The 26,157-nt window shown below is 39.7% G+C and overlaps 1 long non-coding RNA gene and 1 pseudogene across 1 annotated transcript; both read right to left on the bottom strand.

Moving 5' to 3' along the window:
• Positions 1–15,822: 15,822 nt before the first annotated feature.
• LOC117493648 lies at positions 15,823–23,285 on the bottom strand (annotated as a pseudogene).
• On the bottom strand, positions 20,210–20,644 carry LOC117493660. The gene is made up of 3 exons (XR_004556982.1): positions 20,619–20,644; positions 20,346–20,413; positions 20,210–20,269 (listed from the first exon to the last, which is right to left on the bottom strand). It is a non-coding gene; the product is annotated as an uncharacterized LOC117493660 (long non-coding RNA).
• Positions 23,286–26,157: the final 2,872 nt, after the last annotated feature.

Genomic DNA, 26,157 nt, shown 5'->3' with positions numbered 1-26,157 from the left:
ATTGACTATAACCTTAACTATTACTGTGTACTTCATTTATCTGACAGCATTATTTAATGATACTATTTTATATATATATATATACACTTTTATTAATTCATACTGTTTTTAAATATATACACACATTTATAAACATATATATATATATATATATAAACACACACTTATATGTACTCACACGTGTATTTATTCATTTATACACACAGATTTATTCATTCATTTATACACACACTCACATATACACTTTATATTAATTCATTTGTACACACACATACATATATATATATATGTATGTATAAATAAATAAACACACACAAACAAAACAACACAATATAATAAACACAGTTGCAATAATCATTTGTACACACACACACATAAATATATATATATATATATAAACAAAACAACACAATATAATAAAAGCAGTTGCAATAATAATAACATAATATGATATGATCAATTCTACCCTTTTGTTTTTGCTCCCATATTTCAATTAAAAGATATTTGTCAAAATCAATATTGGTGGGGGCTCTTTTGCAAAGATTATCAATAACACCACCTGACAGTTGTTGCAGATTATACAGCATTACGGGGGATGGGGGTGACGAGGAGTCAGAGGGTGTAGAGGGGCACCAAATAGTGTCCTGCCTCTAAACAGAGGGATGGGGGTGACGAGGAGTCAGAGGGTGTAGAGGGGCACCAAATAGTGTCCTGCCTCTAAACAGAGGGATGGGGGTGACGAGGAGTCAGAGGGTGTAGAGGGGCACTGAAGTGTCCTGCCTCTAAACAGAGGGATACAATAAATACATTAATGTTTTTTTGAATGGCTGGTGTTCAACACCACTGCCAAACTTAAATTGTGCTGTTTCACAGGGCGCCCAGAAAATAAACGCCGTCTTGAGCCAGCGCCTGACTTCCTGCGTGCAACAGCTGTAGGCTGGCAGCCAATCATCGGGCCTTGACGTCTGGAAGCCCGCCTTAAAATGGCGGCCCTTTTGCTGGTCAGGCTGCCAGATTTCCCAAAGGAATGGAAGGCTGACAGCAGTTTGGAGGGGTTGCTTCTCAGGACATTGTACTGCTTAGCCATTGCCAGTAGCCCAGCAGTGAAATGTGGATCCTGGCAACGACTTTTCATTTCCTCCATCATGTTATCCACAAGAGAGACGTCTTCTGATGCGATATCTAAGAGGGAAAAATATTTAAATTAAAGGTTTATTTTTTAAGTTGATATTATACATATAGTAACAATTTATTAATTCATCAATCTATTAAGCACCAAAATGATGTGTGAACATAAACCTGCACACTCACAACTCACCTTCTTGTGGCCTATCACCAGTGACACTTCTGGAGGGCTGGACTTGTGCTGTCAATACACCTGTGAAGAGTAGCATATGATAGTATTCAGTTAATTTGTATTAAAGCTCCCATGTCATGCTTTTCCGGTTATTACCCGTCCCCTTGTGTGTTATGAAGGTTTTTATGCATGTAAACGGTGTGCAGAGTCAAAACCCTCAAAGTACACCCTGTAGCGAGTAAAACTCTAACACAGAAAATACCTCCCCAAAACGCCTCGTTGGAGATACGTCACTGCCCATTTGATTCTTCCGGGTACCGCATGATGTCATGCGGTACCCGGAACGAAATGGACCAATCCCGAAGAGCTATGGCCACACCAGCAGCGGCGTGTTCCTCCTCCAGAGGTTCGAAGAACCGGCATTTCACAGACGAAAGCTTCCAAAACATTGCCCAGTTTGAGGCCGGATATGCACAGCTTGTTTGGACCGTTTGGAGCAGGGGAAGATCTGGGTATACAACCTGTAAGTTTGCATTGTTATTTGTGTATTTATCAAACAAGACTGTTTAAATGTGTAAACTGTGTTGGACTGCTAAGCCATTGACACAATGCTAACTGTGCTAACTAAGTTGCTAGAGTTTCCATATATCAACTCTAATATCAGCAGATGGCCTTGCATACATGTATCTCATAGCAGGAGAATGTCTGCATTCACACACAAAATACCTATTGACAGTATACTGCGGGTGATTTGCCGGTCAGTCGCGAAACGTAATTACATTATAGCTGGCGTAGCGATCTAACACACGGAGCTAGAGCTAGTTTTGGTCAGAAAAACATTTTTGTGATGCTACGTTGCTAGCGTTTAAATATATCAACTACAATGTCAGCAGATGGCCTTACATGTTTGTCATGGCAGGAGAATGTCTGCAGTCACACACACGGAATACTCATACAGTATACTCTGGTTTACCGTACATTGTGACCGTACATATACTGCATGTAGCTAACGAGGCTAGCTGTATGCTAGCGCAAAACAATGTATTCATGCAAGTTACATTGTATGGTAGCAGAATACCCGTATACGATTGCAATTATAAACACGTTATTGCTAGCCTAATATGAACCACTAGCTTTTGTTCATAGTAGTTTTATTACACTGCATTATAGTTGCCTTTCCTCCAAGCTAACGTTCATATCGTGTTAGCTACCAAGGTAAACAAAGCTAGGTTAGCATATTAGCAGGCAAGCTGTTCATTACACAACTACTACTAACGAATCTAAAACAACTAAGTTTCTCTAATATTTTGTGATTTGCATTTGATTTCGTCCAGCCAGATCCTGGCGGACAATCCATGACGGGGAAGGGATTCTACTACTACTGAGGGCTCGTGCTAAAAGGCACCGCACCGCACCGGCTGTGCGCAGGCAAGAGGAGGAGGAATGGATGATATACCGTGTGTATATATGTATATTTATGTTCATTTTGTACATTTCTAAAAATAAAGTTTAATGGAAATACTTAGTAGGCCTATCCTTTCTTCCCTGAATTCATATATAGCAAACCATGATTTGATTTCTAATCAAACAGTAGTAGTTTATAACGGGTAAAAATAACTTACTCTTTGTTATGAGAGTAGCTCGTAGGCCACAACGGAAAGACAAGGAGACATACACGAGTTTACAAAACCACGGCACATTTATTGTGGTAAATGCAGAGACAGGTGGTTGAGAGGATCGCAGAGTTAGTCTTCCTGCAGCCGCTTTGGAGAGAGACTGGGGCCGTAGTGTCCGGAGGTGTCCGTGATCGTGCTGATTAGCCTCTTCAGCTCCACCCCATCGTAAGACAAAGGCCCTGGGGCCGTCACACTCTTCTATAACAACAGTTAAAAATATATATGTATATAAAATATACCGCTGTACCGACGCCATGATAAGACTGATGTTACGCTGAGAGCAGCCGGGAAAAGCACTGACATGGGCGCAGCATCTCTGGTGGTTGACTAATCGGAACGAGTGGCCGAGCTGACCAATCGGAGCACACTAGGCTCACAGGGAGGGGGGGGCAAGAGCTCCAACGAGTCGTTTAGTGGAGAAAGTGAATACTGCTGAATACACATGCTTGACAGAGATGCTGTATGCGAAACCAATGTGAGTTTGGAAAATTGCACAGTATAAATCTATTTTAGTATACCTCAACAATGTAATTATGATCAGTGGAAATGGCCATGACATGGGCCCTTTAACTATTTCAGTGCCTCTTTTCTGATGTTATGGTCCAAGGGGAAAGAAAAGTCTAGGTAAATATATATATTGTGTGTGTGTGTGTGTGTGTGTGTGTGTGTGTGTGTGTGTGTGTGTGTGTGTGTGTGTGTGTGTGTGTGTGTGTGTGTGTGTGTGTGTGTGTGTGTGTGTGTGTGTGTGTGTGTGTGTGTGTGTGTGTGTGTGTGTGTGTGTGTGTGTGTGTGTGTGTGTGTGTTTTGTTCAGTTGAAATATTCATAACAAACCTTCATCTTGTTGCGTAGTGCTTGGTTCATGAGCGCCTACAGATACCAAGAGATACATCAATTATGTGTGTCCCACATGGTATTAGTGATGGACATGGATAATATAGAACTACTTTGTTATTTTGATTTAAAGTTTCAATTATTTTATATAATTACACCATTATTAATGTAAGTTTTGTGTATTACTTACTTCTAAACGACTGACATGATTGCCTTTCAAGTCTGAGGGGTTGGAGGAAATCCAAAGAGATGGTTTCTATAAAACATTAAGGGATCAACATTAATTAAAAACTAAACAGTGTATATCCTTTATCTTGTAATCAAAACATGAAATGTTGGCAGTCTCATTACACCAGTTATTGTTAAAATATTGACTTTACCTGCCGATGTCAGTTTCATCAGCTCTGCTCTCATCTCTGGATTTATTGGTAGAAAGGAGTGTGACAAACAGCTGTAATGTTTCATCACTGCTGCCTGGTGTTTGCAAGGCGCTCCTGTTTGTCCTGCAGGGCAAGAACACAGCTCCAAATCCATGTCTACATCATAAGTTTGTGTAGATCCCTTCACCACAAACTTCTTGTCCTCAATCTGCAAAATCACAAGTCAAACAAGGATAAATGTATTTGTTACACAAGTGACATATGTGCGTATTGATTCTGTAGTGATAAACCTATAGCATATTATGTTTTTTCAGCTGTTATATCCATTACCTGCTGAATATGCAATGCTGCAATGTTGCCATCTTGGGGGAGGAATTTTGCTCGCTGGAATGATTCCCAGCGTCCAAGGGCAACATCAACAATGCGTGCCTCATAATAGGTCTCCAGCCTCGAGGTCAGCAGATCAAACAGCTGAGGAAGGTTGAAGGCCTTTGTCCTCTGCAGTATTTTGTCCTTGAGGACACGCATTGCCGCTTCTGCAAGATTGTTGGTATTGTTTCCTCTGGTGAGGAAACTGCCTCTATAACTGAGGGCCCAACACTCTCTTCTGGCGTACAGTCGGTCCAAGTACCTGAGGAACTTTTCATACCTGCAATTGGTTAAAAAAAGAAAAAATTATCCAAACAGTAAAGCTTAATCACTTCATTACATTGGGTGTTGGATGTTATTTGATAAGAATAAGTCAATTTCTCTCATATGGCTAAACAAAACATCACTAACTTGTCTGCATTAAACACTAACCTGGCTACAACTGGATGCCCTCTTGCCTCGCTGTAAAGCCTATCCACACTGCCTATCTCCTGACAGTAAAGCATCTCTTTTACAATGGCAAAAAGTGCTGGTCTGTCTCCGTGAGTGACCCCACTCTCCTTGCTCCACAGCCACCTCCAAACTGCTTGTAGCAGATGGAAGGAGCACAGGAGAAGTGTGGCCTTAGGAAATGCTTTTCCCAGAGCTCCCCTCTCTGCCCTACAGTCATCTGTGATGACCAGTTGTGGCCCTTCGTGTCCTCTGCCAGCAAAGCCCTTCTCTCCAACAACTTGTTTGAGCTGTTCCAGCCCTTGAGCAATAGTCTGCTCATCCTCAGACTGGCAGAGGAGAATGCCCAGAGGGAGGCCACCTGCACAGCTGTGGGTCAGGAGGAGGAATACCCTGCAGTTCTCCCTGTCCATATTCCCTGAGGAATCTATGAAGCACAGCTCCCCACTGTGCTTCAGTTGGTGCACTTTCTTCATAAGTGGAGAACACACAACCACAAGAGGAGCTCCCTGGGAAGTTGTTCCCAGGAGAGCACAGGTGTCATTACACTTATTGTTGTAACTCTCCACTTGAAGCTTGAGCGCTGCCAACATCAGTGGGACCTGTTTGCGTGCCATACTCCTCCCTACACACCTTGTGGAACAGTCTGGGTAGAAAATGAATTAGTTGGTATGGGTGTCACTTACATGCAGTAGAAAAGCGTATTTGTATTCACTGAATACATCATAGTTTTTATTGCATCGTTATTTATATAGTGGGTAGTAGGTATCTTGACCATGTTTCCAGATGTGATACCCACCTCTGTACATAAGGCAGGTCGGGGCAAATCTCCCTGTTGGCCGACACGTACACATAACGCTGCCCATACTCCATTTGGAGGTCGTGTTTCAGGACCGACAGTGCAGATGTTGGAGTGTGGCCAATTTCAAAGAGCCCTGTGAGTATGTTGTTTGCCTTTAACCCAACATCTCGGTGGCGGATGGCGTCCGCAACAAAAAGATTGTGGTTGTGCCTGTTTATTAGAATAACCTTAAATGGTAGGTCAGGCATGTGTGGGTCTTCGGTCCTATAACATAAATCAATATATATATCAATATTATGTAAAAAAAGCAAAACGTGAAATAATAAGTATGTGGATCAGTAAACTCACTTCATTTCCCCACGAGTACTCTTGAGTGTCGTGTGCATTTTTGCTTGACAGCAGGTGTTCTTGCTGCTTTTGGCTGCTCTCGGGTTCACCCTATGCTGACACTTATAACTTGCCTGAACAAAATAAAGCAGATTTATTATAGTACAGGTCAAAGTAAAAAGGATAATTAAAAGGTAACTTCAAGAAATATCAACAAGACAACACTTACTTTGAAAAGCACCCGCTTCCCCAACCTGGGTCGGGTAACATCCACCCTCCATGTCACCCCTGATGACCCCTTCAGCTTTTGTACCTACTCCTTGACCTGTTCCACAGTGTGGACATCCAGCCTCAAAGTGGCCTCAAAACCAGTGTGGTCCCCCAGTGAAACCACCTCTTCATACTGGCACACGTGGTATCTGAACTCACCTGGTAGCCAACCCTACAAGGAAACAGACAACTATTCATTCAAATCCACACACATAATACTGTGTCAGCTCAGAATACCAGTAAGAGTTTTGCCATGATCTGAAGAACTAAAGAGGACCATGAGGTTTAAAATGTACTGACTTTACTTAGAACTAGAGTAGAATACACATTATACTTGCAGGCTTAAAAAGTCTGAAAAATAAAAATCCAACCCTCAAAATCCTAAAACATTGGTATAGTTATGCTAACATGTTTATATTCTCTTTAAATGTACTTCATGTGTTTGCATGTTATTCTTTGTAATGCCTTGTCTTTTATCTGGACAATAAGTCTGTTATTAAGTGGTATAGTTTAGATGATGATGATGATGATGTGTAGGTGAGGCATTGATATGAGCAAACACATTCAATGTAATTTGATGTTCATCATAGTATTGAGAGATAGGTCTTATCAGATACCTTCAACTGCGGGTACTCCTCTATATTGTTCTGTGTGCCTCCAGAGCACACTAAAACACGAGGTCTGAAATGAAAGCAAAAACACCAGCTTATAGTTATTCAGGTACTATTCTGATGCTAATACTTTAGTACTTATACTTGAGTATTTCTACACTCTGGTACTTGTACTTTTACTCAAGTACAAGATCTTATCACTTCTTACACCTCTGGAAAGCACTTTTATGTAAAGGAATACATTTTTATAAATGTCCCAACATTTCATTTTTACATGGCAAAATGTTATATGTTGTATTATATAACAAAATAGACATTTATAACATATTATAAATGTCTACCTTTAAATAAAACATTAAATAGATACCTTTACATCCTAAACAGAAGGTCAAAACGTTAATATGTTAGATGACAAACAAAAAAACGAAACATTATATATATATATATATAGGCTATATATACAGATGTTTGCTAATGTATCCCTCTTATATCCATCAGGAATTAATATTAAATGATGAATTAACATTACCTCAGCACTGCATAAGTGTGGTCGTCAGTCATATTGACAAAGAAGCACTATTATATTGTATATTGTATATTATGCGGCGTTTAAAAGGACGGTATTTCGCTTGTCAGATTCAGATTTCGCGGGTGTGTCGCGTGAGGCAGTGATGTAACCATAGGGATGTGACGCCAGGTTGATGCTGTGACGTAACGCCGCGTCGATGCTTGCGTAATGCGGAAGTGGGATCTAAACTGGGTTGGAAAAACGATAGACGCCTCCAGGACACCAAAAACGAGTGGTTGGTTGTGCATCTAGGATAAGTAATAAGGGAGTTATGAGTGAGTTTTAGTGCCGTTTTAGGTTACATTTTTTCGCTCGTGGCTAATTCAGAGGCTGAGTGCTAGCATTGTGGGTTTTTTTTGAAAAAAAAAATTAAAAAGATCAGTTAGCTGAGTTTCTTCCCGTTACATGGATATAAAACATTCATAGTTTTATTCAATATTAAGATTCCTTAGACGTTGTTTCCTGCAAATGACGCGTTTATCCGCCCGGTACCGGGCGGATGGTGCGTAACAGGTTAATATTGTTGGAGTGGGACTTTACATGAAGGGGATACAGTCGTATTATTGACTGAGCCCATGCTCCAAAGAGGATAAGAGTCAAATGTTTTAGCGGAGTTATCTTAATCTCAAACCTCAAAAAAAGTTAAACATGCTTGTTGCAGCATAAATCGCGGAGGATATGTTGCCCATTACGATGGTGAAATTGCCATCTTTCCGAAACATAACAAAAAAGTATTTTCTTTTAATATATTTTTTGTTATATTTTTCATTAGTTTTACCAAAAATAATTTGATTTAATTGTATTTAAAATAACATTTCCAAAGAAATAAATCCTTCGAATCTGCCTATTCAGTTTCTGTTGGAATGTGAAGGGTTAAATGAAAGAATCTCCTTTGGCCGACTCTGCGAGTTACTGTGAAGATAGGAGCTGATGGGCGGCAGACACCCTATCCGTTTTTAAGAGTGTGCTTAAGGCTTTCCTTTTTGATAAAGCTTATAGTTAGGGCTGATTAGATTCAGCCCCTAGTTTTGCTGCTATAGGCTTAGTTTGTCGGGGGACACCTTACTTCTTCCTTCTCTCTGTCTGTACCTATGTACTCTCATGTTCCGAATAACCCAGCTTCCCCCAAATTTCTTTTTGGTGTCTATCTACGCCGGGTTCCTGAGTCGTGGCTGATCCTGTTGCTGTGGTCCTGAGTCCTGGATCCTGTGTCCTGGATCCTTTATCCTGAATTTGAGTCCTGGACTTCGAGTCGTGGCTGAACCTGTCTCTGTGGTCCTGCCTGACTCTCATCATACTACTTCCCTGATGGCTCCCACAGGATTGTTGACATCTTTGTGGATTCATCTTCTTATTATAGACACATACATTTCCAAACATGTGGTCTACCTATGTTGTAAATGTATTATCTTTTCGATTTACACACGGCATCTATTGCACGTCTGTCCGTCCTGGGAGAGGGATCCCTCCTCTGTTGCTCTCCCTGAGGTTTCTCCCATTTTCCCCTTTAAACTGTGGGGTTTTTCCTTCTTTGGAAGTGTTTCCTTGTACGATGTGAGGGTCTAAGGACAGAGGGTGTCGTATTGTCATACTGATATGTTGTACAAACTGTGAAGTCCACTGAGACAAATGTAACATTTGTGATATTGGGCTATATAAATAAACATTGATTGATTGGTGGTCCAGCTATACATTCACAGAGGGCCCGCTATAGTAACTCAACGAGAGAGTAATGTCAAATGACAGTACAATTGACCAATCATATCTTCCCTCTAAATGGGTGGGCTTTATTATCGCGGACTTTATGACAAGTTTTGCCCGCTGTCAAGTTTATGCATGTGTGTTATAACAACGGGTCAAGCTAGGGGGAAGTAGCTAATTAGCATAAGTTTGTTCATGATGGCTCATGTCAGTGATAGTGATGACATTGTTGCGAAGTTATTAACCGAGTCATTTTCAAGATTGAGTTACAATGATAAATTGGAGTGGCAAAGGATCAGCTGCATGACCCCGCCATCAAGTGCTTCATCCAAAAGGACAGGAGGATGGACTTTGTGTTTAAGTGATATGATCATCAAAGGTAGGCCTAAGTCATTTTCAACGTGGGCCCCCGTGCCGACTTAATTCATTTGTAATTGTTACTTGGCTGTGGGTGCCCTGTCATGATAGGTGTTTATATAAATGGTGTTGTTTAGTGTGGTAGAGGGTCGCTGTCATTGATGCGTTTTGCACCCCGGGCCGTTGTTTTGATATTCCGCTGAAGTATACGCTGTGATGTAATAACTCTTCTTTTTTCTTTTTTTTTTATGGAAGGGGGGGGGTGTCAGAGGGCCTAGGTATAAAAGTCACGACTCGCCACTGGGTTTAACTTTATATTGTTATTTGTCATTTGATTTATGGTGGATCTCAGGTGATGTCCCAGAGTAAAACAAAAGTAATGTAACTAATTACTTTCAGCAGATAGTCATTTAGTAAAGTAAGGCATTACTTTTTTGAGTGACAACCCCAACATTGGCGTCAATATAAATTGTCCTCTTAGCAGCGTGTTACTAAAGCTCAGGCACACTTACTTCATACACACATCATGCATGTCCACACACACACACACACACACACACACACACACACACACACACACACACACACACACGTAGGTAGCAGCTGGCGTCATCTGGGAGAGCAGGAAGCATGTGATGAAAGCTGCATGTTGCCAATCAGGTTTCTCTTTGATGTGAGATCGTTCAGGTTAGAACCAGTCCCTCTGAGAGTCCTTCAACAAGACCCTCCAGAGAGAGGGGGGGGAGATAACACATCAACAGTTCACAGAATGTAATATTCATACACACGAGCAGTGGGAAAGTGATGACATAGGAAACTATCTTTACATGCTGATCACATGTCAGTGCTAACAGTTTTAGTAGAAGGACAAGGTTTTATCTGTGAAAGACCAAACTAAAGATGTATTGTCTCCACTACACTGAAAAAAATGAAACGTTGACTATAATTTAAAAAAATGTGTCAACAGATTCCACACCTGTATTGTGTTAGTGGAAAGCAATAACATTAAGTTTAAATGAAAAACATCAGGTTCAACTTAATACGATGGCTTTCAACTAACCTAAAACAGTTATGGGAAATGTGTTGATATAATACATTTGATTAAACACAACATTTCATTTTTCTCAGTGTACAAGTTCTTCCTAACCTGCTCAACACATCTTATCTGCAGATACCTAACACACCACTTCACAGAAATATAAACTCTACCAGGATGCACAAATAAACTCAGTATACAGTGAATGCTAACATGCTGCAGGACATCTACTGATACATATTGCATGAAGATGTCTTGCATTGCCTGGCATGATGATGGTAAAGTCAGCAGAGGGCAGAGACTTCAGGATGAAATTGGAAAAAAAGCAAATAATATTTAAGGGAGAGAAACATCTCTCCTCAAAAGAGAACGGTGGGAGGGAGAACTGGGAGGATAAAGACAAAAGAGAATTGCGAAAAAGAAAAACCAACATCAAAAGTCAGAGCAGATTGACTGGTACATAAATAAATAATGAATAAGCAGTCAAGAAATAGAGTAGCCTTGATGCAGATGGTAAAATCCAGACTTGGGTCAATTGCGGTAATTATATGGAGATTATCCTGCTGAACAAAACATCTACGTATCATAAACGGGCATTTTCCCCAGATCTTCTTTTATGTAATATTCCAAAATCCAATGGATTAATCCCACTGCTTTCAGTCAAGGGATGTTTACCCTAGGGCAGGGGTGTCAAACTCAATTTCATCACGGGCCACATCAGCATTATGGTTGCACTCAAAGGGCCGGTTGTAACTTTAAGACTATATCATTAATTAATATAACTTCATAATTAACTACGTCTGAAAGCAGAAGTCTAGAGCAAATAATTGCAAGTCTCTTCAGTAAGAATGTCACAATATGATTTTAAAAGAAAAGCCACATTCTGGAAAAACATTGATTGTGACATTTTGAAAAAGAGAAGTGACATTTTGAAAAAAAAATCTATTTATGAGAAAAAGGCTAATTCTAAGAAAAAAGGCATATTTGGACAAAAAAAGTCAAATTCTGAGAAAAAGTCAAATTTGAGATGCATTGTGGGACATGTCGTTTATGGGCAACGTGCTTCTGTAAAGTAGCATGTAACCGTATAATAAACATTATATTCTTTGCAAGCTCTTGTGGGGCCACATAAAATGAAGTCGCGGGCCGGATTTGGCCCCCGGGCCTTGAGTTTGACACCCCTGCCCTAGGGTATGCTAAGAAAAATACTTCATCCCGCCGGATTGCTCAGTGGTTTGAGCTGGTGGAACCCACTGCCTAGTATGCAAGTTCGAGTCTGTATCAATCAATCAATCAATCCATGTTTATTTATATAGCCCAATATCACAAATGTTACATTTGTCTCAGTGGACTTCACAGTTTGTACAGAATATCAGTATGACAATATGACCTCTGTCCTTGGACCCTCACATCGTACAAGGAAAAACTTCCAAAGAAACCCCACAGTTTAAAGGGGAAAATGGGAGAAACCTCAGGGAGAGCAACAGAGGAGGGATCCCTCTCCCAGGACGGACAGACGTGCAATAGATGCCGTGTGTAAATTGAAAAGATAATACATTTACAACATAGGTAGTCCAAATGTTTGGAAATGCATGTGTCTATAATAAGAAGATGAATCCACAAGGATGTCAACAATCCTGTGGGAGCCATCAGGGAAGTAGTATGATGAGAGTCAGGCAGGACCACAGAGACCGGTTCAGCCACGACTCAGGAAGCAGGAATCAGGATGCAGGACTCAGGATACAGGATCCAGGACTCAGGACCACAGCAACAGGCACAGCCAGGACTCAGGATCCAGGGCTCGCGATCCAGGACTCAGGACCACAGCAACAGGATCAGCCACGACTCAGGATCCCGGCGTAGATAGACACCAAAAAGAAATTTGGGGGAAGCTGGGTTATTTGGAACATGAGAGTACACAGGTACAGACACACTGTAAAAACAGTTCCGATGGTGAAGTCAACAAAACTCAATTTGCCCTAAATTAGTTTTTTTTCAATGTGTGTTTAAATAAGTAACACGTAAGCAACAATGAGAACATGTTTTAAGAACTCATTAATTTGTAAATTAATATCACATTTTCTGAACTTTCTTTAAAAATACGTTTTGGAAAACATAATAAAAATGCTTTTGTCAACGCCACGGTCATGCCACGCCCTCAAACGAGAATACCGCGGTGTGAGACTTCCTGTTCCTCTTTGCAGCGGTTCTTCAGCAGTTGGACACGTGTTTGCGTTGGATCCTCCTCAAACCATCGTAAAACAAGTAAGCATGCCACCTGAGTTATTAATTACTGCTTTTTAACTACAAAGTGTTATTTACTTTTCTTGTATTCTACGGTGGCCCTGAAGTGCAAGACACCGCAGCATTTCAGAAAACACAACAGCATTTCACAAAACACCACAGCATTTCACAAAACACAACAGCATTTCACAAAACACCACAGCATTTCACAAAACACCACAGCATTTCACAAAACACCACAGCATTTCACAAAACACAACAGCATTTCACAAAACACCACAGCATTTCACAAAACACCACAGCATTTCAGAAAACACCACAGCATTTCACAAAACACAACAGCATTTCACAAAACACAACAGCATTTCACAAAACACAACAGCATTTCACAAAACACCACAGCATTTCACAAAACACAACAGCATTTCAGAAAACACCACAGCATTTCAGAAAACACCACAGCATTTCAGAAAACACCACAGCATTTCACAAAACACAACAGCATTTCACAAAACACCACAGCATTTCACAAAACACCACAGCATTTCACAAAACACCACAGCATTTCACAAAACACCACAGCATTTCACAAAACACCACAGCATTTCACAAAACACCACAGCATTTCACAAAACACCACAGCATTTCACAAAACACAACAGCATTTCACAAAACACAACAGCATTTCACAAAACACCACAGCATTTCACAAAACACAACAGCATTTCAGAAAACACCACACCATTTCACAAAACACAACAGCATTTCACAAAACACCACAGCATTTCACAAAACACAACAGCATTTCAGAAAACACCACAGCATTTCACAAAACACCGCAGCATTTCAGAAAACACCACAGCATTTCACATTGGACGGAAAGGGTATTCCTTTAGGGAGAACACTTCTTGTTTGTGATTGGACAGAGCCAGCCAGAGAAGCACTGCTGTGATTGGTTGTTTTTGCTGCCAGTCAAGAAATTACGCTTCGTGATTGGTCAGCACCCGGCCGACAGCACCACGTATTTCCTGTTTGGTACTATTCAGCTGTTTCTTCACGAATTTTAAACTGAGTTGGAAAGAATGGAAGAAGAGATGGAAATCTTAAGGGAATATTTTAACGAAGGATATACATACGATGTTATCCTCGACATGCTTTCAACCCATCACGACATCAACATGTCCCTTAGAAACCTGAAAGCGCGGTTGAAAGAGTTAAGACTAAGGAGACGGGGTGACTACTCGTCAACAAGTGAAGTCAGGAGGGCCATCTTCTCAGAGCTGCGGGGACCTGGACAAATGTTTGGCTATCGAACTATGTGGCTGACATTAAAGCAGAAACATGGACTCCATGTTAAAAGGGAGACGGTAATGAGAATGCTTCGTGAACTGAACCCACTCGGAACATTGTTGCGGACACGCCGTAGGTTTGTCAGACGCACGTACCACTCTATGGGTCCAAATTATGTGTGGCACGTAGATGGATATGACAAATTGAAACCGTTTGGCATTGGGATATCTGGTTGTATTGACGGGTTCTCCTGCAAAATCATGTGGCTCAAGTGTGGACCAACAAACAAGAACCCAGAAGTGATAAAAAACTACTTTATTGACTGTATCAGAAATGTTGGCGTTATTCCCATGAGACTGCGCACAGACTGTGGAACAGAGAATGGGTTAATGGCCTCTGTCCAGTGCACTCTTCGTCACGACCACAGTGATTACTACGCTGGTGACAAAAGCCACATGTTTGGGTCTTCTATGAGTAACCAGCGGATCGAGTCCTGGTGGTCAATATTCAGAAAACAAAGGTATGTGGACATGAGTTGTTTCGTGCTGCCCAATGCCAGAGTTAGTATCGTTGTGGATACTGTATAAAATAATATTGTTTTACCAGCTCGATGCCCGACTGTAAAAATACATTATTTAGGCCTGTTTTAAAGAACAATTACAAAGTTACATAGGCTAAGTAGACCTTTGTCTATAATAAGCTAAATGTATACATGTTGTTAGGTGTAAGTGTAAAGGGGCACATGTGAATAAATGATGAGTAAAGTATAAGTAGTCCACGTCATATTTGTGTATAACAAAACATCCTGTTTATCCCAAGGACTCAGTTCTGGATGGATCTATTTGCTGATCTAAGAGACCACGGACACTTCAATGGCACCCATGAGCACCAGTGCCTTCTACGGTTCTGTTTCATGACAGTTCTTCAGGCAGACCTGGTTGAATGTGTTCACCTTTGGAACCGGCACAGAATCCGGCCCTCTAGACTTGCCTCTTGTCCGGGTGGAATTCCTAATGAGCTGTACCACTACCTCACAGGTAAATTGTTTATATTTTGTAGTTAATACACATTTCATGAACAGTATTGTATTACATAAGCGTATTTCTGCCACACCAGAAAAAAATAAAATGGGAAATATGAGCTTACACCCATATAGGCTTACACCACACTAATAATAATAACCAAGATGGCCACAAAACACATCATGACATAGTTTCAAAAACTATCATTTCAGAGCATTTAGTTTACATAACATAAGTGTGCTGTTGTGATAAAGTATTCTCATACTTTGCTGCCAAGCATCTCCCCTCAAGCATCATTATAATACTAACTGTTTTATAGGTTTGGGTCACGGGACTGTGGCTTTGCTCTGGATGAAGCATCAACCCACATTTGTCAAGACGGGCATCAGACAGAAGATCCATGTGGTGATCCGGACATCAATGACTATTTTCAGCAGGCAATGCAACAACATGGACTTCAACATCCAGATACCTGGCAAGCAGCATCCCAGCTGTTGATTACACTGAAGGGAATAGCTGGGCTGTGAATGGGACAGTACCTTCAATTGGGCAGCTGTGAGCCCTAACAGAGTTGGCACAAGACATTTGAGGATTTGGGAAACAGTGATTTATTTGCATTTAAGAAAATAAATGTTTATTCTTGTGAAAACGCTGCAAAACAGTATTGTGTTCCTTAAACATATTAGCACTACTAATAACGTTGTCTTTATAGACGTCTAAAGAAAACTCTGAAACCGCTGTATGAAACATATTTTTCCCCAAACCTCAAACATGAGGAACTCCACAAGTTTATAAAACTCCAAAAAGCTATACTGCAGTGATGGTGTTCTACCCCTTTCTTTTACCATTTCACAGACATCCAAAACCTGGGGAGTTTTGGATGCCAAAGTCCATATTGGCTTTGAAACTAGCGTACATTCCTAGTAGTGGAAGTGTTATGGTGTTTGCACAGGTGTTTGCCATGGGATAGATAGTCTCCTGTGAAAACGTGACACATGGATGGGGTGTCATTCCTGCAGGGGGTTCTGTCTTCAGGCCCGTGATGAACATGAATAACTCCTCCAGTGACACTGGTCCTTGTTCTGTGAAACAAAGAGCTGTCATTAAATATATTAACATTCATGTAATAACAGCAGATCCTATTCTGATCAGAACAGTATTTTACTGCACAAACCTTCACAGTCCATCAGATAGTCTGCCCAGAAGCTGAGTGCCACGGTTTCTGTAGTCCTCCTGTTGCTCCCTGCTGGACTGAGCTGTGGTAAGAAGAGTCGTTTCACTTCAACTGAAGTCAGCCTCTTGTCCGTATGACACAGCACTGGCGCCAGTACACTCGGATGTTGGCAAAGGGCATCCAAAAAGTGTAGGCTAGCCAGTCCAGCTTTGAATCTGTTCAAGAATACAGTGAATTGTTACAGGCAGTAAAACATATGCAATTTTAAGGGTTATATATCTCCAAGTAGTATTTAAATACTGTGAAAACAATAACATGATACTGTATATTACTATGAAACACTTATTTTCATAATGTTTAGACAGCAACAATTTTCAAATCATTGTCTGAACTTGACCAATAAAGCACCTAGCCTGTTTTTCATGTTTCAGGCTCGAAAATGACATGCCCAAAACAAATGACTACAACTTAACTTCTAAAAGGGTTATATGAATAATTTCTTTTATCAAAGCAAGGTTACATCTGTGAGTTGGATGTAGAAGTGTCAGAATCAATATAAATGTTTTTTATTTTAAAGAAAATTCAGATTTTACATAGTAAAAAACTGTAAATTATAGTGTCCGTCCAAAAATTATTTTTTACAGATAGTGAAAACTACCCTTGGATGATGGGTTAGTAGACTAAAAGCTTTAGGAATCCAAAGTACAACATATAATAAGTACCCTGTATCAAGATTGATGCAAAACAAGTGACATTTGACCTTTTTAGAGAGGTTTAGCCAAAACCACCCCACCTCTGAGGTGATTTGGGTGAAAATGGTTTTTTTTTCTCTATCTCTGGCTCACCTTGCTCGATTTTGAGGGTTGACACACCCTTCTGACCGTTAGAGCCAATAGAATCGAAGGGGGAGGCTCACACACACACACATTGTAAAGAGAAAAGGTGGGGGCTTCGCGTTTGAAAATCTAGGTTTGAGTGGAGCTACATTCTAGCTCTGGCATTTGGAAACTAAAACGCAGTTTTATTGCTTATGGATTATCAGAAATAATTTCAAAGAAGGCACAGATACATAGGATGAACCTATGGATTAACTGCAGCATCGTTTTATCGTTTTAATGCCATTGAAGACCAGTTTTGACCAAGGTAAGCCATGTTAGCGTTTCTAGCTACTTAGCTCCACATGTTATGATGTACGCTTTCGTTTATAGCGTCGCGAATGTTTATCACTGAGTGTTGTGGAGGGCACCGTTAGATTCAGTGTCTCCAGGACACCAAAAATGAGTGGTTGGCTGTGCATCTAGGATAAGTAATAAGGGAGTTAGGAGTGAATTTAAGTGCCGTTTCAGGTTAAATATTTTCGCTCGTGGCTAATTCAGAGGCTGAGTGCTAGCATTGTGGGTTTTTTTGGAAAAAAAAAAATTAAAAAGATCAGTTACATGGATATAAAACATTCATAGTTTATTAAATATTAACATTCCTTAGACGTTGTTTCCTGCAAATAACGCGTTTTTCCACCCGGTACCGGGCGGGCCGTGCGTAACAGGTTAATATTATAAGTAGAGTAAAAGTAGCATCAGCAGCAGCGGTAATAAGGATGTTTTAATAAGGCCTCAATCAACATTAAATTCCTTTTAATTAAAGCACCTATCATTACCTTTCAATTACACTGTGATTCCTGCCGATGGTGTACCAGGTAAGGTATTCTGCCACCACAGTGTGTTTTTCTTCAACGGAGCTGACATGCCTGAAGCAGCCAGCAGTCTGAAGCATGGAGCTGTGTTTCAGTAACACATCTTGCAGACTTCAGAGAATGTGCCAACTCAATCTAAATGGAAAACACACACACCATCAAAGATATCCACATAACGGCAAATTATTATAATAGATATCACTCTTCTGATTGGACAAAAGAAAAAAAAACATGTCAAAAGTAGTTGAATGACTGTCAATGTTTAAAAAAAGGAATACTCTAAATTTGTTTTTGAGCATTTCAGATTTTCTGCACACAGTCATTTGAATAAGGGGCTTTTCTGTACACTTAAACACAAGTACTGTGCTTCTTAGCATTTAAAAAAATAAACCAATTTATGACAATGACTGGTGTAGTTTATTGCAATACCTCACTGAGAGCTCTCCCTATCTCATCATCTGTCACATCCGTCACATGTGCACAGAAACCAGGCTGTCCAGCTATGTGGTTCACCAGGTCCCTTGAAAGAAAATGTGGGCCTGGTCCTCCATGAACAATGGACACAGCTATCATCTTCCCTGCCATGAAATATTCATCCTCCCTGATTGCTGGGGGGACAATTACAGTACATCATAATGCCAAAACAAATTCTGTACCCTTGATAATCAGAACGTATTTAACTAATTATATTTAGAGTTGTCTTCATGAGATGTTACAGAAAAATGTAGCTTCATAATATTTGCAGCTTTACATGCAAATTATAGTTGAACTCATTCTTTCTCTTAGATAAAGATTTTACAAATTGATAGCTACTTTCCCTGTCTGTAAAGCACATGTACAAATGTTCCCTGTGGAGTTTTCTTGTAATAAACAAAATGAATGTTTACATTAAAGGTAGTCTGTGATACTCACTATATATCAAACGCGTATTGGCGTTTAAGTGTTACTTTTAAACTCACAAATAATCAGAATTGAATGTAGCGTATAAAAAATGTACAAAGCTAAACATTGTTTACATCAATTTGTACAGACTCGCAGTCTCTTTCATGCCTATGCTGGTGCATTTATGCTACTGGTAGATCATTGAAATATGTATCTTGCAGCGTTCCCATGTTGATGTGGGACAGAACAGGGGCCCAGTCATAAAATAACTGCCACATAACCCTACTAGAGCTAAAAACTCCATAGGGGACCTTTATCTACCCACATATTCACAAAGTTACATTAAAACTGCTAAAATAAATAATACTTCAGTATATTATTCCTCCCGTTGACATAGTAACTATTACCATACTTGAGCTCTGTCACATGATCTATGCAAAATAATCATGATTAAATCCAACTATGCAAGGGCTGGTCTGACAACAAACCTGCAGCATTGTACACCAAGTACCGACTCTGTGGAGGTCCCTCAAAAATAGGCCGAGACTGCAAAAAGCTCATGAGGAGTGTCAGAAATTCTCGCCTTGGTCCACCTGCGTCTATTCCTTCTTCCACAGAGCCTGCATCATCCGTGAACCTCACAAGCAAGTCAGACTTTTCACAGAAGGTTGAACGTCTGAACCCTCTGACAGCTCCATCCCAAACATTTGAGCGAGTTATGTTGAATCTGCTGACAGTGTTGTGGTCTATGGCATCTGCTAAGTTTTCAATAATATGGGCTGCAGATATACTTGTGTCCCTGAAACGACATAAATAGATAACAGAATACAATTAAGCATATCAAATAATGTTCTAGTACAGACTCTGGAAAAAGGACTTTAAATACCATAACACTGATTTTTGTATGTTTCATCAAATGTGATTGAAATGTTTCTTCTAATGTTACCTTGACCTCCAATACCACACAAGTTTTCCATTCAAAGATTAGAGCCAATAAAATTACAATTTACACAGCTTCCTTTGCAGGGTCAGCGCTTATGGGCACAACATTGAAATCTTGACTCCCGTCCTCATCTTCATCAATTACAATGGGAGCATACAACTGTGTGTATGTGCTGCAAAAAACAAAATGTTATTAAAACAATGGTGCACAACACTTTATTCTACACCTTGAATCTTGCATGGTGAATGTTGCAACCTTGCATGGTTGCAAGGTTAAACTAAACATTACCTGTACAATGGGTTGACAGTGGACCTCACAGCAGTCATGTTGGAAGGGGTATCTGGAACACTAATCATGAATCATTAGTGTAGGGTATCTGTCTTATGTAATAATATGAATAAAGATCAGTGGCTCAAGTCAATACCTTGTAGCAGTGTTCCTCCAACCTTGAGAAGTGCCCTCATTGGGGTCATCAGTGTCCGAAATGAGTATCTGATTTGAGATTAACATTTTAGCATACATGTGAACAAATCACAATATTACATACAGTTTAAAAACGCTTTGATTGTACATCACAATAATACATTAAATGTCTAATGTAATAGTTTTACCAAAAAGGCATTTTTTTAAAGTTTATTTCTTTTAACTTAAATGTTTTACATGGATTATAAGGAAGGAAACAGCACAAATACCCTACCTCTTCCTTTTCACTCTGATATGATGCCCTGGAAGAGCTGTTTGAAGGAAAGAAGGATGGAAGAAAGTGAGGGAGGCAGACAGAGAAAAAAAAAGAAGAAACAAACAAATACAGAATTAATGCACGAGTATTTGTCATGACTGACATGAACATGTTTTTTTTAATCCAGTCCAATTCATGCATTTCGATTTAAGTATTACATTTATAATTGGCTTGTGGTGCAGACAAATTCCATACATTGTGTTCTTTGGGATATCATTTCCTAAGATTGTAGGTGGATCCACTCTGATAGTAGATTGTGGCCAAGGAGGAATAATAACAACATTTTCTAAATATATAGAACATTAGCCTTAATGAAATCAATAACCTTGGTTCACATGGTTATTTTCTTTTTGCTATTTTTCTTTCATTTTCCCCCTTTTGTTGATTGTTATTTTATTACATTAACATGTCATGTAACTGTCTTTTTTAAATATATTTTTTGTATATATATATATCAATTATGTATATTTCTAACACCTGAAATGCAGCTGTATTAGCATACTTACAATACAAAAATTAAACGTTTGGTTGCACATGAAAGAAGGGATATTCACATCATGTAGTCAAAGAGATTAACTCTGATAACGGGTCCAACAAATGCAGTCAAAACCCTTTAAAGAGTAAGTCACCACTGCATTTTTCCAAAGGTCAAGAATGAACCTATTACCTTGTTTTCTCTGCAGTGCTTTTTGGAGTACTTTCATGCTCAGGTTCCCAGGGCTGAAAAATACAGTAAAAAAATTATTCATTGTGCAGCCCCAGTGACCTTACTTGATCTGTAAATGCGGCATGTGTCGCCAGACTTTTATATTATCCAGTTTAGCCATTTTATGTGAATCCACTTAATAATAATTATGCACCTTTTGGTTGGGAAATTGACATAAAAAGTTGATCTGCTTGTGTGTGTCCAAACGTTCTACAAAATCTTATGAAGTATATGAATTCATTTGGAAATGATGCGCCTTTTTGCAATAAGCCACTACCACTGCTATGCCCCCTTTGAGCCAATTGGCATGAACATTAACACACACACACACACACACACACACACACACACACACACACACACACACACACACACACACACACACACACACACACACACACACACACACACACACACACACACACACACACACACACACACACACACACACACCAGTGTGTCAGCAAGGTCAACCTCAGTCACTCTTTTGCGTCTCATGGTGACTTCCTGATCAGAGTCTGATGCATCTTGTTGTTCACCTATGGGAAAGCAGCTTGTCAGTGACATTTTGATTGCTGACCAACCTGAAATGAAATCTGCATAGCCTGAAAAAAAGGACTTACCTTTGTCATAATCTGATTTAAGACATATAAAGAGAGCAATTCGGTTGTAGGTTTTCCCTATTTCCGTTTTATACTCTCTCAGATTAAATGGCGTTGAAGTACCAGGAATATTAATGACTTCTGATGTGTCTGGGTAAATGAGGACATAGGGGCCCTCATCCATATCCGAATTAAAGTCAGTCATCTTCTTGACTGCCAATCGATGCAACCCAGCTGCGTCAGTGTCAGGATCCAGAATCAGTGGAAGAGTTTTCCCTCTGACAGGTTTCATGATGTCCTTTTGAAGACACATGATTCCAATATTTATCTGTGCAAAGAAAATCAATTAGGTGTAATCAACTTGGTACATGAAACCACACAATTAACAGTGGATAGTAACTATTATTAAGTCATTATGTGCTGTAATACCTCAGATAAGTGTGCAGACCCTGTGTAGCAGGAAATGCTTAGAAAAAAACACTATACAACAATGTACATACATGCATGCATGTATGCACAAGTCACAACTTCCATAATTATTCCCTGATTGGCAAACAGACAAACAAAATAAAATGCCAATAACAAAAACACTGCTAAAATCGCTATTCACTTTTATGCAATTCATAGCAGAAACGGATGTAATACATTATTTTAATTAAACGATTTCTAGAAAGTTGTCCACAGTTACAAATAATATTATTTTATAAATCCTGACTTGATTAGGCTAACAAATCCTTATTTTTTGTGCTTTAATAACCCCTTCATAAATAAGGAAAAAAAGGATGAAGACGCTTTACCCACTTGGATACATCACATAGGCCTGCTTATAACTTATATATTCTCAACCATGGTGATGTTTGACAAATGCGGATAACCAAGAAGATTTTACACGACTAAATACAACAACTTCTTAAACCAAACCTGCTAGTGCATCTTTTTGAACTTAGCTGACCATGACCAAGACGTTTTAGAGTTAACCACATACATGATGTAATTTTCAGACACACATTTTTCCCTTTAATCATGATTTACTAATAAAGCTGAGCTGTCCAATTGTAACACAGTAAAAGTAATGCTTTTATCACCTAAAACAGGTACCATCTATCTTGCCTAGTAAACCATATCTTCCAGCACTTCCTCCCCCATATTGGCTACCTGTACTGTACTTGTCTGTTCTTTCTTCTTCACTTTTCTCTTCTGGCAAGAGAAATTAAGCCTTTCGTCTGACTTCTTACTTCTGTACTCGAGGAACGTTTTCAGGGATGGCATTTTTGGGGCAGCAGCTAACGTTACACAAACAGAGAAAAACAATGTTATGATAACCAAGCTGAACTTAGCCTGGGTTATGTTTTTTTATTCACATTATATGCGAGTGTGAGTTCAAACCTTATATTTATGGTTCAAACATGAATCACGAGACAGGCTTAACGGTTTTACAGAGCATTGTTACACAGTTTGAGTTGATGTTTTACCTGGAATCGGGTCACTGAAGTCCTGTTCATGTTTAGCTTCTTTTAATGCAGCCAATGACTGTCCACAAGAACTGCAAAAATGTTGAAGTGACTGAAATGTCTTCCCACAACGCGGACAATACATCATTTCAGAGTCAGAAGTCGCGCAATGGGCGAAAACACGCCGAGTAAAACCGCCCGGATATTCTACACTTCCGGTCGCTGACCAATCATGAAGCGAAATTTCTCTTGACTGGCAGCAAAAACAACCAATCACAGCAGTGCTTCTCTGGCTGGCTCTGTCCAATCACAAACAAGAAGTGTTCTCCCTAAAGGAATACCCTTTCCGTCCAATGTGAAATGCTGTTGTGTTTTGTGAAATGCTGTGGTGTTTTCTGAAATGCTGTTGTGTTTTGTGAAATGCTGTGGTGTTTAGTGAAATGCTGCGGCGTTTAGTGAAATGCTGTGGTGTTTTCTGAAATGCTGTTGTGTTTTCTGAAATGCTGTAGTGTTTAGTGAAATGCTGTGGTGTTTTCTGAAATGCTGTTGTGTTTTGTGAAATGCTGTGATGTTTTGTGAAATGCTGTTGTGTTTTCTGAAATGCTGTTGTGTTTTCTGAAATGCTGTGGTGTTTTCTGAAATGCTGTGGCGTTTAGTGAAATGCTGTGGTGTTTTGTGAAATGCTGCGGCGTTTAGTGAAATGCTGTTGTGTTTTCTGAAATGCTGTTGTGTTTTCTGAAATGCTGTGGTGTTTTGTGAAATGCTGCGGCGTTTAGTGAAATGCTGTTGTGTTTTGTGAAATGCTGTGATGTTTTGTGAAATGCTGTTGTGTTTTCTGAAATGCTGTTGTGTTTTCTGAAATGCTGTGGTGTTTTCTGAAATGCTGTGGCGTTTAGTGAAATGCTGTGGTGTTTTGTGAAATGCTGTTGTGTTTTGTGAAATGCTGTTGTGTTTTCTGAAATGCTGTTGTGTTTTCTGAAATGCTGTGGCGTTTAGTGAAATGCTGTGATGTTTTGTGAAATGCTGTTGTGTTTTCTGAAATGCTGTTGTGTTTTCTGAAATGCTGTTGTGTTTTCTGAAATGCTGTGGCGTTTAGTGAAATGCTGTGATGTTTTGTGAAATGCTGTTGTGTTTTCTGAAATGCTGTTGTGTTTTCTGAAATGCTGTAGTGTTTAGTGAAATGCTGTGGTGTTTTCTGAAATGCTGTTGTGTTTTCTGAAATGCTGTAGTGTTTAGTGAAATGCTGTTGTGTTTTCTGAAATGCTGTTGTGTTTTCTGAAATGCTGTTGTGTTTTCTGAAATGCTGTGGCGTTTAGTGAAATGCTGTGATGTTTTGTGAAATGCTGTTGTGTTTTCTGAAATGCTGTTGTGTTTTCTGAAATGCTGTAGTGTTTAGTGAAATGCTGTGGTGTTTTCTGAAATGCTGTTGTGTTTTCTGAAATGCTGTAGTGTTTAGTGAAATGCTGTTGTGTTTTCTGAAATGCTGTGGTGTTTAGTGAAATGCTGCGGCGTTTAGTGAAATGCTGTTGTGTTTTCTGAAATGCTGTAGTGTTTAGTGAAATGCTGTTGTGTTTTCTGAAATGCTGTTGTGTTTTCTGAAATGCTGTGGTGTTTTGTGAAATGCTGTTGTGTTTTCTGAAATGCTGTTGTGTTTTGTGAAATGCTGTTGTGTTTTCTGAAATGCTGTTGTGTTTTGTGAAATGCTGTTGTGTTTTCTGAAATGCTGTTGTGTTTTGTGAAATGCTGCGGCGTTTAGTGAAATGCTGTGATGTTTTGTGAAATGCTGTGATGTTTTGTGAAATGCTGTGGTGTTTTCTGAAATGCTGTTGTGTTTTGTGAAATGCTGTTGTGTTTTCTGAAATGCTGTGGTGTTTTGTGAAATGCTGTTGTGTTTTGTGAAATGCTGTTGTGTTTTGTGAAATGCTGTTGTGTTTTGTGAAATGCTGTTGTGTTTTCTGAAATGCTGTTGTGTTTTGTGAAATGCTGTTGTGTTTTCTGAAATGCTGTTGTGTTTTGTGAAATGCTGCGGCGTTTAGTGAAATGCTGTGATGTTTTGTGAAATGCTGTGATGTTTTGTGAAATGCTGTGGTGTTTTCTGAAATGCTGTGGTGTTTTGTGAAATGCTGTTGTGTTTTCTGAAATGCTGTTGTGTTTTGTGAAATGCTGCGGCGTTTAGTGAAATGCTGTGATGTTTTGTGAAATGCTGTTGTGTTTTGTGAAATGCTGCGGCGTTTAGTGAAATGCTGTTGTGTTTTGTGAAATGCTGTTGTGTTTGTGAAATGCTGTTGTGTTTTCTGAAATGCTGTAGTGTTTTCTGAAATGCTGCGGTGTTTTCTGAAATGCTGTTGTGTTTTCTGAAATGCTGCGGTGTTTTCTGAAATGCTGTGGTGTTTTCTGAAATGCTGTGGTGTCTTGCACTTCAGGGCCACTGTAGTATTCACTGTTTTGAACGAAACATCGACATTTTAATGCATGCCAGCGCCATTACTGCTGTTAAAGTTAGACTCAGCCCTGTTGTGCTCATGTAGTCTATTTCTTCACGCAAAGTTGTTGGGCAAAGTTTGCATCAAGTGCTTACCGACGCAATTCTGTTAAAAGTGGTTAAGTTAAGAGTATGTATTAAGAATCAACTCCGCAAACTGTTCCCCTATGCCGCTCTAAGCGTTGGCCCGGGCACCGTGATGCGGCCGCGGGGCTCAGAGGCTCTCCTGCCGTGCATGTTGTGCGATAAAATACCT

The sequence above is a fragment of the Trematomus bernacchii genome, unplaced genomic scaffold (genome assembly GCF_902827165.1).
Source record: "Trematomus bernacchii unplaced genomic scaffold, fTreBer1.1, whole genome shotgun sequence".
NCBI lineage: Eukaryota > Metazoa > Chordata > Actinopteri > Perciformes > Nototheniidae > Trematomus > Trematomus bernacchii.
This window is presented reverse-complemented; position numbering and strand designations above follow the sequence as displayed.